The following is a 15,432-nucleotide window of genomic DNA, read 5'->3' on the forward strand; positions in this document are numbered from 1 at the left end:
ATATCCCAGCCAAGTGGTTTAAAGAGAGGGCACGACTCCAAATCCAGAATTTCCAAGGAGCTAGTACATAGTGCAGGCCACAAACACGGGGCCTTTGCAGTGCTGGTTGTTTCTAACTTGAGTTACACACACACACACTCGCACACACACACATACCCCTTCTACAGTTAACAAGGCTACAAATGGAATTATCCCATCCTTGCTCATGTTTTTACCTCTATGTTTTAAAATTAATTTAATGTTTGAATAAATTAAGAATAAGCCAGGGTACACCTGTAATCCCTTGGAAATCGGAGGCAGGAGAATTGCAGAGTTCAAGGCCAGCCTGAACTATTACAGCAAGATCCCATCTCAAACAACAACAGCAAAAATAAATGAATTCAATAAAATCAAGAAGAGCCTGTCCTTGCCATTCTTAAAATGAAGACAGTGAGAAAACTCAAGATGAGATCTGGTGTGTAACTCCCAGGACCCCTGGCTGATTTTCCCAATGCTACTATCACTGTCTGGTACACACCTTACACAGAGCACTCTACCTCCATCATCTCAAATAATTCTTGCAAGAACACTTCAAGCTAGGGCACATTGCCACCCCCACCTCAGGTAAGGAAACTGAGGCCCAGAGAGGCATAATCATTTGGTCAAGGACCAAGAACTAGAGAATGAGTATGGGATTTCAGCTCAGAAATGAACTGACTTTTTGCGGGACAGGGGCTAGGGGGTACTAGACACTGAAACCAAGGCCTTTACATTCCTAGTCCTCTTATATATTTTTTTTCTTTTGAAACAAGATCTCATTAAGTTGCCCAGACTGGCCTAAAACTTTTTATCCACCTGCCTCAGCCTCTCAGACTACTGGGATTACAGGTGTGCCACCATGCCCAGCTATCCTGGCTCCATGTCTAGCCCCATTTGCAGGAACGTTAAGGAATTCACCCAGTCACTGAGGTTGCTGAGCCCTAAGCAGAAAAGGTACACTCTGAATGTAGGCCAATTGAACTTCAAAGCAAACAGTGCTAACCACGCCACCAGCATATCCAAGGCAATCAATCAGATTCTGCGAACACACCAAGTATCCTGTGTTTCAGGAACACCCCACATAGGCTGCGGCAGGTGCAGAATATATTAGGTGAGCACAGGGAAGTCTCCTGTTCATTCTGGGAGTTGGAAATTTTCACATCTTGTACTGTACAGGACAATCTGGAACAGAACACTTGGCCAGGGCCGGGTTAATCTGTTTCTGCTCGCAGGCGATCTAACAGCAGAGTGTGAAACAGTGCTCACAGGACCTGGAGGGGAGGGTGCTGTCCCACCCAAGTCCACACAAGGACAGAGGGACGGCACAGAGCAGGCGGCAGCACTAGAAGGAGTCCATCGGTCATCCGGACCCCAGGCTGACCGGTGTGGTGTTGGACAAGGTCACAGGAACAAGGAAGGAAAACGACCTGCACATTCAGGAGTCTAAACTCCAGCATGTGGCTCTCTAAAGAAAAAATTGTTTCTCGGATGTGCTACAGCACTTTCAGTAAGAATATTATGGTCCCAATATGTTTCCTGGGGTATGTATCTATTAAAAACCAAATGGGCTAAAATTCTAGCATGTAAAATTCAAACAGACATAAGTCAACAGAAGGCAGTAGGTATTCACTGAAAATAAGTAACAAGTGAATATATAACAGTTAACACTGTGATTTTGTGTACGTAACCACAGCTACAGCTTTTCTTCCTTAGTGCTAGAATCCAGAAGTTAGCATTTATTAGGCTTGATACTTTCACACATGTCCTTGTAGTTAGACACAGCTAGCCAGATACAAGAAAAGGTCATAAGTAAGTGTTCAAAAAAAGTTCTTTAAAGGGGCCTGCCTTAGTTGGAATGACTGCTCTTTTTGATTTTTTTGTATCTCCACATAATCCTTTCAGGATATAGAGCAATGGCTGGAGAGGCAGCAACTGTAAGGTGACCTTGACAATGAAGCAATGTACTTCAACAGGCAGAGTAGAAAAACAGAAAACACAAACTACTCTCCTCAAATGTCTTTTATGAGACTATACAAATAATATTTTATGCCTATATAGTTATGTCTATTATTAGAAAATAATTCTGAGATGATAGAATGATATGAAAATATCTCTAACAGCATAATTCTCTGCAAGAAAAATAAAAAAACCTGTAAAATTTTGAACTGGGCTTCTAATTACCCCTTTATTCATAAAGCCATTTGTTGCAGTATGGCTTTCCTTCCTAATTAATACTGCTAGCCCAGGGAAGCATATTTGCTAGCCTGTCTCTATGTTTTGACATGAAAGACTTGTGAAATTCAAACGTACTCACAGACACTCAAAGCATTACTATTTATTAAGGCCTATATTAAAGGTAGGAGATCTTAAAGCACCCTCAGATTCCAATGATTAAAGGGAATTTAATCGTTGTGCATTGGCATTTGATCTTTAGCCTGCCATAATCTATCGGTTTATCCCTCCTTCCATATCTGATACTCAAAAGACATTTCAACAGCTTGTCTATCAACTGTAAAACAGAAGGGACAAGCAGCCAAACCACATGACTCAGGAAAGAGAGCTTTCCCCACACTCACGGAACCCATGTGTGCCCCATGCAATTACAAAGGGGAAGAAGGCAGCACAGCTCTGGGTATACTGAGAGCCTAAGCGAAGCCCCTGCGGGGTGGGCAAGGGGCTTCCCAAGTATGAAGCCCTTCACACATCACAGCTACATCGTCACCACTGCATTCTGCCCTCAGGTGAGGGCGGGTGCTTTCACTTCTGCAATACTGGGGACTGAACCCAAGGCCTTTACACTGAGCTCAGTCACACCCATCATCATCATTATTATTATTATTATTATTATTGTTATTATTATTACTATCATTATTATTATTTTGTACCAGGGATCGAGCTCATGACCTTGTGGTTACCAGGCAGGCACTTGTGCCGCTGAGCTAAACCCTTTTATTATTTTTTGAGACAGGGTCACATTAAGTTGCTATGTTGCCCAGGCTGGGCTTAAGCTTGCAAGCTTACTGCCTCAGCCTTCCAGACTGCTGGGATTACAAGCATGTGAAATCACACTTGGCTATCCAGGTTGGTTTTTTTGTTTTTGCTTTTTTTCATTCCTCCTTCCAGATTCTTTTCTTGAGGTCAGAATGACTGGAACCCAGTGAGCAGTCGAGTTTACAGTTCATGCGTTTGCCTGGGATGCACTAGATTAGGGGCAGTAAACCAAAGCCTATAAATCAGACAGGGCTCGCTTCCAGTTTCTGTAAACCAAGTTTTACTGGGATGCAGTGACACTTATTTGTGTGTGAACTACCTGTGGCTACTTCTGCAATGAAACAGCAGAGGGGACTAGCTGCAAGTGAGATCATGTGGCCCACAACATTTACTATGGGGCCCTTTGCAAACAGACTGCTAACCCTGCATTAGGCCACCTTCCTGGAAATAGGACCTGGGTGACAGATTCTATCCTCAAGAGTCATGCAGCTGCCGTGAAGGGTGCTACCCTCGTGTCCCAGATGGCTGTGAGGTCAGTGCCTGATGTTGAGACTGTCCCTCAGTTCCTGGGGATGGCCAGGGTCACCATGGTGTCTCCCACAGATACATGGTACGTGACATCAGAGGTGTTCGCCACTTACCGTGAACTTCGAACGTGTCTCACAGCCATAAAAAGCTTGGGGTCACTGGCGGAGAGCATGCACAACAGCACGGGACTGCAACACACAGAGGGACACTGAAAGCAGAGAGGGAGAAGAGGTTAGGAAGAGCAGACGGTGAGGGTTCAAAAGCAACTCGGACCCATGAGCTTCACAGCTGCCTCACTCACATGTGGACTAAGCGTCTCTCCCTTCCTGGTGCTGGCATTTAATCCAGGCTTGGAGCCTGAGCACAGTATTTTAAAAGGATTAAGAACTTCACATAGCAGGGGCTGGGGATTAGCTCAGCGGCATAAGCGCCTGCCTTGTAAACAGGCAGTCGTGAGTTCGATCCCTGGTACCGATAAAAACAAAAAAGACCAAAAAAAAAAAAAAAAAAAAAAAAAAAAAACCAACAACAACAACAAAAAAGAACTTCACCACCCACCCAGTAACGGGAACTGAACTCAGTGTCTTAGCACCAAGCTGTGTTCCCCAGCGCCCCACCCCTCTATGGAGACGGGGTCTCACTAAGGTGCTCGGGCTGGTGTCCTACTTGCAATGTCCCTGCTTCAGCCTCAAAGAGTGTCAGGATTATAAACATTTGCCAGTATGCCTGGCTCATAATTCCTTCTATTTTAGGGTGAGTTCTCAGAATACAATGCTAACACATCCTGAGACATAACAGCAAGGAGATTCGAGTGTCTAAAGTGATGGCTCTGCTTTGGGTCTCATCCTGTGGCTTCTCTGTGCCCAGCAGGAGTAGCAGGAGCAGCTGACCCACAGGACAGGCCGGAGATGACAAGCCAGCTCCCTCCTGCCCTAGGAGCAACTCTGCTTCCAGCTGCGTCTCAGAAGCAAGAGGCAGCTGTGACACATGCGTCTTCCAGAGACGGCGCGTAGTGTGCTGAGGCTGCACACTCTCATGGCGTAGTCGGGTTATTAGTAGAATATTTACCAAATGCAATTCCGAGTAAGTTGAAGTTGCTGACAGATTAGTCAAATCGTTCTCGGGAGCTTTCAGAAAGGTTTTGCGAATAGCTGTCAGGAGCATAGCTTCCCATGCCAGGTCTCTGTGCAGGTCACTGAGAGGACAATGTCACTCCTAGGTCCCTGGAGACTGCCAAAGGGTCTCTCTCTAGTATGGGAGAACAGAACTAGAGAACCAGAAGATACCATGAGCTCTCTGGGGCAAATGTGTGTCACCCCTGTTCAATGAACACAGGCAATATTCTATGAATGTACATGTTTTCTAGCCTAATCAACCAGAGAAGTCGAAACTGAAAAGGAGATGTACGCTGCAGGGAGCTTTGTGATTTGAATAGTCACCCATCTCTGGAAACTCTGTGGGCTGTCTATCAAGCAGCCCTCAGCAAGAGTTCAGAGAGGGTGCTCTTGATGAGTGTCTTGTCTGGAGAAGAGTGAATTCAGGCCAGGTTTGACCAGACTGTTTTCTAGGCATCAATTGTTGGGTGTGCATAAACTGCAAATAGATCACTGCTTGAGAATTTTCATTCTTACAAGATGTGCTGTGTTGGCCTTATTCCTCTTCAACAAAGCAGTTTAAGAGTATGATAAAATATTTGTAATGATAATTCAACTGGTAGAGGCTGTAATCATTCAAACTCAATGGGTGAACTCATTAATGAATAACTGGCACCATAAGAAAAAGGACCATTGTCAGCAATTTATCAGAGTAATGAGATAACAAAGTTAATTATATGGTCTTCAGTAGATCTACACTTGCTTCCTTTTAGGTCCGAGATTGCCAAACACTCATTCTGATACCCCAAGTTGCTCCTCTTAACAAAAAACTCTCAGCTGAGTGCTCCCCAAAGACACAACAGCCGGTCACAGCCCTCACAGCAGGGCAAAGCAATTGGAAAACTTTTCCATCCTTTATTATCTACTTGTAAAATGTTATAAGCCTGTAAACTAGTTAATTTATGAGCCATGTGAATAATTTGCTCACACTTGATCGCAGGTTTTGCAAACACAGTTTCCAGGGATGTGGGAGGATAATTTGTAGGTCTGGTTTCTCTGCTAAGGGGACACTAACTAATTTGACACAATAACATGACATTGATGGCTAGGCCCACTAATGACCGTGCTCCAGACGCGGCTGTCAGCCTGTCTTTCCAGTGAGGAGCCGGTTTGCTTTCACTGCGGCTCAGGACTCAATGCTCGACTAATTATTCAGACAGCGACATTAATGAGAGCCCTCGTGTTTATTTCCAACATACTAACCAGCGCTTAGCTTCCATTTGTCTGATATGGTCACTGATTAAAATGTGTTTCATGAATAGTAAATTCAAACTTAAACAGGGAAAAATAAGAAGTAGCTGATTAGAAAACAAATCTAGTCAATTCGACTTGTTTTCTACCTCAAACATCATCAAGGACCACATGACAGAGAGGAAAGAATGCTATCAGTATCAAGAAAAATGAAAAGAATATTTTTAATCACACACATCCATGAGTAAATTTAATTTTTTCCCCTGGATCACAATAAGGTCAGGAACAGCTTCCATCTGAAATAAACTGATTTTAGGAATCTAACATCATGTTTTTAAATGCTTTTTCACAGAGTGACCAAATGGCTAAGTTTAAAATGCCTTTTTGACCTTACAAAAGTTTTATTAAACTGGCTCAAATATGATCTTCAAGATTATCAATAAAATTGTTGCATTTTTCCCTGAAACTATTGTAAAACTGTACTGTGGAGGGTTTCTTAAAAAAGTGTTAAAATATCCTTTCATATATTTTGTTTCTACTTCACTAAACCTTGTAATCAAATTTTATTTTAAATTAAATTTCTATTTTGGTATGATGAATTTTGTCCTTCATTTTATGATGATTATAATCCTAAAATATTCATATAATCATAATTTAAAATGAATAACTTTTTAAGAAGGTAAGCTTAGATCTATTAGAGGTATTGAAAAATTGAAAATGCTCCTGATGGGGTTCATTGTAGAATGTGCAATTCAAATTAAATAACACTGGTAGTATTTCCACAAACTTCCTATCTGCCACCTGATAAAGAAATCTACTCAATACTAAAAATGACTTCTGATTTCAGAAAATAGCAAAATAAATATAAGGCCATGTAGATCACCTTGGTAATGAAAATGTCACTGCATACAACACGTCTTAAGTATGTATTTCTAAACTTACTTGAGATAGAGCTGTAATTTTATAACAACAAATGCCTATGTAGTACACAACATGTGGCAAGCAGATTCAAACTATAGGCTAATTTTTTAAATATGTTTAAACAAATATCCAGATAAACTGTTCCAAACCAGCATGACTGTCTCTAAACACTGCTCTTTCCATGGGTTTCTACTATGGACAGGTTCACCAGATGATCAGCCTCTCTGGATCGTTTCTTTACGGTAAGCATTCATCTTTCATAATTCTCAAAGAAAATATTTCAATCTGCAGCCACAGGCATAGATATCAAATCTGTTTCTTCATCCTGGACACCAAGCTGGAATGTATTTCCTGGCATCTCTCATAGCTGGGTGAGTCCTTGTGACTAAGTTGTGGCAAAACAGACCGAAGTGAGTATGTGCTGCTTTCCTTCTGTCCTGAAGCCAACTGTGTTGTTCCAAGGTCCTCTCTCCTCCCGTGGTCATAGGCCCAGGTATCCAGGAGCGAACATCTAGCTCCTGAAGACAGTGAAATCTCTCAACCTAATAAGTCTAGGTCCCTGAGAGCCCACAGAGCAGAGCTGCCACACAGCATCCTCAACAACACAGCATCCTGGACAAGTGTGAGGTGCCTGAGAAGTAAACCCACACTGCGGAGTAAGACTCTGACTGAGGCATGTCTGCCGCCATATCCACCTCCATCTCTCTCTGCTCTCCATTCCATGAGTGTGTTGTGAGTGTGGTGGTTGTCGGAACTGAATCTAGACCTCACTCATGCTAGGCAAGTACTATACCTTGAGTTGTAACTTCCAGCACTAACTTTTTGGGGGCAGATTTTGTTTTGTTTTGTTTTGTTTTGTTGCTCAGGACTGGGCCCAGAACTCATGCATGTGACACACATGCTCTACTACTGAGCTACACTCAGCCAGAATATTTGACTTGAATAATACACACACCTGTCTAATTTTTCCCTGGTCTCTACATGAGTCTCTGTACAACCCTAGGTAAGCATAAAAACATTTTAAATTTGGAAAAAATTACTGAAGATATTTGTTGTTTTAAGTAATATCTTCTCAAACTAAATTAAAGAAAGAAAGGAAGGAGAATCAACAGCTAATGTTTTCTTAAAACGTATCAGTCATATCCTTCTTTAATTAATCTTCACAAAGTCTGGAGAGAAAGTCGGATTCCCATTCTCAGGACAAGAAGACTGACCCACTACAAGGAGAAATACAAGCAGATGCCACGGAAAGAGAACCCAGCTGACGTTTTCATACTGGCCTTTAATCTTCAACCTTTACAGAAAATGCTTATTTTCAAATTCAAAATTTTAACTGCTTCTTATAAATGAAAAAAAAATTTTATGAACTCCTTCAAATTCAAGACAACACTTTAAACAAAACTCGTGAGGGGAAAGTGGTAAGCTGCAACACAATCAGCAGAATGTCAGAAACTTCTGCAGAGGTTTTGAAAAAGCAGTAACAAAGGAGATGTGTCTCACATGTTCGTGGTGATTTTTTAAAAATAAAGCGACATTTCAAACAAAACAAATGTACACTGAGACAACATGAATTATTGAGTAATCAATGTTTTGAACATTTTTATATCCCTACTGTTAATATTTAAAGCATTTTACTGCATCTTAGTCATGTTTTTAAAAAAGAGGTCCGCAAACTTTCCTGTAAAGATAACACGGTGAAGACATGAGGTTTTGTAGTCACAAGTCACAAGTCACAATTGCTCAGCGCTGCCATTGTAGTAGGAAAGGAATCAGGGCTACATGCAAACAAATGGGTGTGGCTGTATTCCACAAAAACTTCACAAAAGCAAGCAAAGGCCCACAGACCTTAATTCACTAACTGCTGCTTTATGAAAATGGACATTCTGCATATTCACACATAGCACATTTAAATTTTTTCCTATGCAAAACAATGGGAACTAGGTTCCAGTTAGCATTTTCCCTTAACATGTGTGACTGTCAAGAATACACTGTTGATATTAAGGTGAGCAGCTTTCACCTCCCAGAGTTTTAAGGGACTGAGAGTTGTAGGATTCAGCTTCCACCAGCTTGCGTTCTCTGACTCCAGTGCTTGATTCTCCCCTGTGCAATGCCACCTTTCAAGGGGCTCACACACCCACACAGAGCACCAACCCTATGCCATCATGAGCAGGAATCCCAAATAAGATTTGCAACAAAAAGCAGAGCTTTTCTGTGAGAATAGTGAAGTCCCTGTGGTGGGGTAACAGTTACCTTAAAACTTCAAGGTGATCTTATATTAGACACTTCTTTTTTTAAAAAGGGAGCAAAATAAAAAATACGTGATTTTAAAATGTCAGTGAAAGAGTGAATGCTGAAAAGCCAAAATTATATTCTTTAGAAGTTTCAAAGTCAGGCATGAAGTCTCTCTAAATTAAAACCAAACAGTTTTCTTGGATTTGGGGGATGTTCTTTGTTAAACAATTTCAAGGTAGGAGCTATGTGTCCAATGACTGAATATGCCAGAAAAAACATATCAAGTACATTCCCCCATTATTTCCCCAAGAATGTAAAAGTTATCATAACAAAGATTTGGGTTTTATGGGGAAAGGGGGCAAAGCTCAGAGAAATACATGGAGAAATAATTTTGAAAAGGAATCTTAAGTTTCCCATTTATGTTTTATCATAACAGGAAAGAGTATAGGATGATTTAAGATGCAAAATGAATAAATTTTATGAATCTGTTTTACCTAACATGTCAATCAAAACAGAGTAAAAGCAAGTAAATGACAGTCCAGTCGGACAAAAGAGTACTTTGTAATCATTAAGAATGATACTGAAAATGGAGAAATGTGTGCACATGCTTGTTTTAATATGATGTAAAGTTTATCTGCAGTAATTCTCAAGTGTATAAAAATATACACTAGCACAGAAAAATTAAATTTTAAAAAAGTATCCTCTAGGATTGGATTAGGAATTTTCCTTTAGAATGTTTTTATTTTCCAGATTTTCCCAAAGTAATTTCTAGAATACTAAGCTATACAATTTGAGAAAGTTGTGTGACCTTTAAAAAGTATTACTTTTTTAATGGTGCTGCACTGCCTTCTCTCCAGACTGGAGGTGCCCCCAGAGCAGAGATTCATGTTACCCACCCTGTCCCAAACAGTCTTGACAACATCTTATGCAGTCAGTTAACATTCCTTGAAGCAACTGAATAGACCACCTTACTTTTTACAAGTCATCTTAATGAGGTTCCATAAATTAGATTTTTTTACTTCAATTCTTTAAAAGAAATTAATCTTGTTTAAAGAAGTTGATTGTTTGTGGATTATAGCTGCACATAAACCACTTAGTGCAAAATTATACTTTCTTCTCTTTCCTTTTTCCAAGATGGCACACAATAATTTGTCTTATAATAACTTCAAACTATTCAGAATCATTTGCTCATTAAAAGACAAATACATTTTGATCACAAAGCTTGGCATTTAAAAAAGATTTACCTCAAATACACTGCCTGCTTTGAAGCTGGGATGGTAAGCAACAGACAGGGAAGTTGTGGGCAGGAGGAGAAGGGAGAGCTCTGGGCTCAGAGGAAGAGCTCTTGCGCGTGCTCTCTCTCTCTCTCTCTCTCTCTCTCTCTCAACTCCCTCACTGTATTCTCTCAGTGGCTCCCAGGACTCTTAGGATATAAGACCTGAGAGAGCAAACGCTTTCTGGAGGTGTACACAGCTCTTCATAAAATGGGCTTTGCAGACCTCTCTGGACTCCAGTTCAGCTACACATCTCCCTGGCTCTGCTTCATTCCTTCCTGAGCCTTTGTCCCAGTTTTAAGAATGGGAAGGAAAGGAGGAGGAAGCCTAAGGACCAAGTGAAGATTTCAACTCCTACCCTGAGCATGACCATGATCAGCACTGCAGTGGGAAAAGCAATGCCCCTTTCTTATTTGTAAAAATAAATAAATAAATAAAAGTTCATCATGAGGTGCATCACTGTGACATATTTTCCTCTATTAAAAATATCATAAACGACCTCCCAAACCATTTTCTGGATGAAAATAAACAGATAAGTCAGCAAAAGGTTCATGTCTGAAAGCAATTTCAGTTTTCTCCTTATGATGTAACAATGGTTCTATGCAAGTCCCTAACAATGACAAGTGGCAACAGGCTAGGTCGTGCTCAGCAGTACCTCCTTTTCCCTAGAGCTGCAAACTCCAGAAGAGAAGCAGTACTAACTGCAGCACATAAAACAGTGGAGTCAGGGAGTCATGATGCACATGCAACATTTCCTGGATGGTGGAAGGATGGACAGCCATAGCCAGCTCATCAACAACCTGGCCTACTGACCACCATGGAGGAGGACCAGCTGTTAGTGGGACTGGAAGTGGAAGACATCTTCTTGTGGCATGCAAAGATTAAATATAGCTGCAGAGTCCCTCTCTTCCTGGTCCCTAGGATGACAAGGGCATTTATTGCTATGAAGGCTTCAAAAACTTTGTTCTAACCACAACTCAGTAGCGAAAACCAAGCCATACAGTGTGTGAAACCATCGCGTGGTAACTAATTCCATTTCATCTTCCTCTTTCTGGCCACACAAGAAGGTTAAGCTGCCCATTCTTCATGGCATTTCTGTTGGGGCAATGTGACTAATGCCACAGTGGGATATGAGCAGAAGTAAGTAAGGTGCAAGTCTGATGGGAAGACAGCTGGACCCCGTTTCTCTTCCCCAGGTACTGTGGAGACTCTATAATTTGTGTGACAAGTACCAGATGAAGGAGGTAGAACAGATATGCATTAACAAGAGCCAGCACAACATGAACCTTTATTATGTCAGGCTACCAAAATCTGTGGGTTGTCACAGTGGCTAGCTTAACACATCTTGACTAAGATCCGTCATACCGCAACACAGCCCTCATTAGAATCTACCTTAAATCAAAGCTTATCTCTGCCTTTGCCTCTGCATCTCCTGCCATGATCCCATGTGACCATGTCTTAATATTCTGTGCATCTCGTTTTCAGGAATGACCACCACCACATCTTCCAATAATCAGCAGTTGCTGAATAGAGTGAGTGATAATTTTGAAGGAAAGCATCCACTGGCCAGTTATTTCTCAATACTTTTTAGACACTAGAATCTATGTTTGACATGGAATAGAGCTCGAAATAGAGACAAATGAGGTCTCTGCCCTCAGGAAGCCTAACCTCCCAGGAAACACCAATGAATGCACATGGTGATGATTAACATGGAGATTCCACCTGAACACAAGGGTCAGACAAGGCTTCATGGAAGAAACGATCTGCAGGGCATGACATGAAAGGTGACTGAGTGGAAGGGAGCCAGGGGCACAGGGAGGATGAGGAGGAGTCCTATGTGGCACTGCTGCCACACAGGACATAGACAGGAATAAACACAAATACCAGGCCGTTAAATGACCAGTCTTCCACCTTCTACAATGGCTTCAAAAAATGTGTATCTAGTGGTATACATCTGTAACCCCAGCACCGTGGGAGATGAGTCAGGAGGTCTGGAATTCTGAGCACAGTCCCAACACCTCAACAAGATATATACAGATATACATGTAATGTGTGTGTATGTATATATGCTGTGTGTGTTGTATATATATATCCATGTACTTTACATATATCCTAAGTATATTTTTATATCTACATATTCATTCATTCTTTCATTCATTCAGGCTCATTACAGCAGAATTACAAGACCCAACCACAGTATTTCTGATTCACTAAACTGCAGTGACAACAGACAAGGTGAAACTTCAATATCAGTTGCTGCTACAGCAGCAAACACCAGACCTGAAGACCAACTTGGAGGTGGCTGGCTTCCTGGTAATATGAGCACATTCCTGCATCCATGCCCCGCACAGAGCTGCTTCTGAGGAGATGTCTCAGAAGCGGCCTGTTCCAAGGTGCCTGGGCTGACCTCAGAGGCCAGCACCTCAGCGTCTCTCGTGAGGCAACTGCTCTAGGAAACTCCTGAGAGTGTGGGCCAGCCCTCTGCCATAGGCAGGGCTCTGCCAACATCCCCAACTTCATCCCCAGCATCCTCACCCCTCATACTTACTCCCTAAACCCACAAGCTATCCAGAGCCAGGCAAGTTTTGCACACTTCAGGCGCTGGGCCTGCAGCAAACCTAAGGCACTGCCTTGTCTCCCCTCAGCAAAGAAGGTGAGTCCTCTGGCTGTCTGTGTATGGAGATCATGCCTGAGCTTAGGTGTGAAATCACAAGCGCTCTTTCCAAGTACCCTTTCCTGACTAGACTATTGGCCTCAGAAGGTGTGTGGTGCCTTTCCTCTTCTTCACACGTGTCTCCATGCTTCCCTCTACAAGATGATGAGCATGAGCCCAAACGTGCAAGGCAGTGGCCTAGGACATCCCTCCTGTGCACACTCAGCCTGCTGTCTGCAGCACAACTGTCACACAGTCGACACACAGTAGATACTCACTGAGGGGAATTACACAATCTAATTATCTTTGCTACCCTTCCATTCAGAAAAATACAGAAAATCGGGGAAAATTCCCTGAAGGTATAACATAACAAGTTACAAATCCCAGAGAGACTTGCAATTGCATCTGAACAAACTAAAATGACAGAATTGGTGTCTCTATGTTGGGATTTCAGGCATCAGAAACTGAAGTGAGTTGAGGGGCTGAAAAGAGATTCTGGCTCACAATCCTAAACACCGTCCACATGTCCCCTGCAAGCCACCTCACAGAGTGTGCAGGGTGGAGCTCTTAACCCAGACTCCTTCAGCTTCTTTCCCATGCCACCCACTCTTGGCAAGTGTAAGAAGAAAAGTAGGTTCTACCTGTAGTTCTTTGCAAGTTGAGCTCTTCTACCTTGGACAACTCTGCAAAACCACTTGTAAGTGTATGTTAACCACAGTTTGTAGTTTTATCACAGGTGTTTGACTAAAAAGGGGACAAAGCCTTTTAAGATAGTATGCCTAAATTATGTCACTGAGTATATTCAGTACACACCTAGAAGTTGACAGAATCTTTTCTTTCTATACCATGGCAACCAGGCAAGTTAACGTTGCAAGATTTTGTAAAGGGCACACTATATGCTCTGAAATGTTCACGCCTTAAAAAAATAAAAAACACGTTAAAGTAGAATTTTAACACAACCTGTCATAAAAGCTGACACTAGTACACTGGAAAGGAAATCAAATGACAAGAGTTGTACCTGGCAGTTCCACAGAATATAGGATAAATACTCTTTGTAAGGCAGCCAAAGCACTGGTTAGAAGTTCAGATGAGGAAGATGAAGTGAATGAATATTCAGATTGTACTACATTAAAAGATTTTGCTGTAATTGCAATGAAAATCATTAAAATGCACTCTGTTTCACATAAACAGCACAAAAGAGTAAAAGTGGTACTAATTTCTGGTTTGCACACTGACTGATTTTTGTGTGGCCTTAGGAAAGTCATCTCTGCTAAACCTTTATAAGGAGATGAGCAAATGCATTCCGTTATGTCAAAGGTTCTCTGTGGCCCACGTGCTCAGGGGGTCTGAACATCTCTGGATCTGTGTCTCAAGTGGGCAGGTGAGAAGTTGAGCCCATCTCTTCCCAGTTAATCACAAAGCCAGTGCCAGGCAAAGCGCCATCCTTCAGGGAAAACTGAGGTGTGAGATGGCTACACTCTGCTTTGTTGTATCTGTTCAAATAAAGTTATGTTTCCATCTACCGCAGGAGGGTGACTTGATGTAGTAATTACCTGTTACTCTTGACAAGTAAGGTAATTAATGTAGCAAAATACCACTGCAATGTGTGTAAATTTAGACCACCATAATTAAAGCACCCGTCTGTTCAACAAACTGTTCAATTAAGAAAAAATATTGACGGTGTACATTTTTTGAAATTAGAAAACGTATGGAATGAATGAATCTCCCTTGTTGACATCCATTTCTAGAACGCTTTCTCAGCAGGGAGCATCCATAAAGCTTATATAATAGAGTAATTTCCAGTAAAACACCGAAGTATTTTTGTACATATACTATTAAGACAAAGAGTCTCTTGTGCAAGTAGTTTTAGAATTTTCATACCACAAAACACAAACTAGTCAGAAACACAATCTGAAGTTCAAAACTATTGCAGGCATCAAAGAGCTAAAAAGATACTATGGTGCCCTATCCAAATACCTTGATCTGAATCTACCATTAGGTCCTTGCTAGTTCTGGAGAGCTGGAGATACTGCCCCTCCACAGGGGAATCACATAGCTACGTGGTCCTGTTTCTGGTACTCTTCGAAGACACATGGCATCCAAGTTGACTTCAGCAGTATTTTCACTTTCATTTCTTTCTGTGTTCATTGGCCATTCTCTAGCATCCTGATCAAAAGGATACCTGTCCTTTTCCCTACTTCAAAGCTTATTTCCTAGCTAATAGGTGTTAGAAAATCTCCAGTCATTTCAGGAGTAAAAAGTCCCCCTAAAATTAGAGTTACACACGGGGAAGAGAAAAAATGATGTTACCATATCAGAGAAAATTCGGAGAGGCAGGGAGGGAGAGAAGGAGAGGAAGGAGACAGAACACTAGGAAAAACAGAAGTAAGAGATGGAAGCGGGAAAAAGAGAGGAAGGAAAGGGAGAGAAATGGAGAACGGAAGGGAAGGAAAAAGAAAGAAGAGCTTCC

The 15,432-nt window shown here is 41.7% G+C and overlaps 1 protein-coding gene across 5 annotated transcripts in view; it reads right to left on the minus strand.

Moving 5' to 3' along the window:
- Foxp1 (forkhead box P1) overlaps window positions 1–15,432 on the minus strand; it is a 562,135-nt gene that overhangs the window by 356,376 nt on the left and 190,327 nt on the right. For 4 of the 5 annotated variants that reach the window (XM_063260468.1, XM_063260472.1, XM_063260471.1 and 1 more), the window contains one exon: window positions 3,651–3,745. The exons of the other annotated variant lie outside the window; for it this stretch is intronic. The gene's annotated coding sequence lies outside the window, so the exon portion shown is untranslated. The remainder of the gene's footprint in view (window positions 1–3,650; window positions 3,746–15,432) is intronic. 5 annotated transcript variants of the gene reach the window in all.

The sequence above is a fragment of the Cavia porcellus genome, unplaced genomic scaffold (genome assembly GCF_034190915.1).
Source record: "Cavia porcellus strain 051 isolate PalLab524CR breed Dunkin Hartley unplaced genomic scaffold, mCavPor4.1 scaffold_13, whole genome shotgun sequence".
In the NCBI taxonomy this organism is placed as follows: Eukaryota; Metazoa; Chordata; class Mammalia; order Rodentia; family Caviidae; genus Cavia; species Cavia porcellus.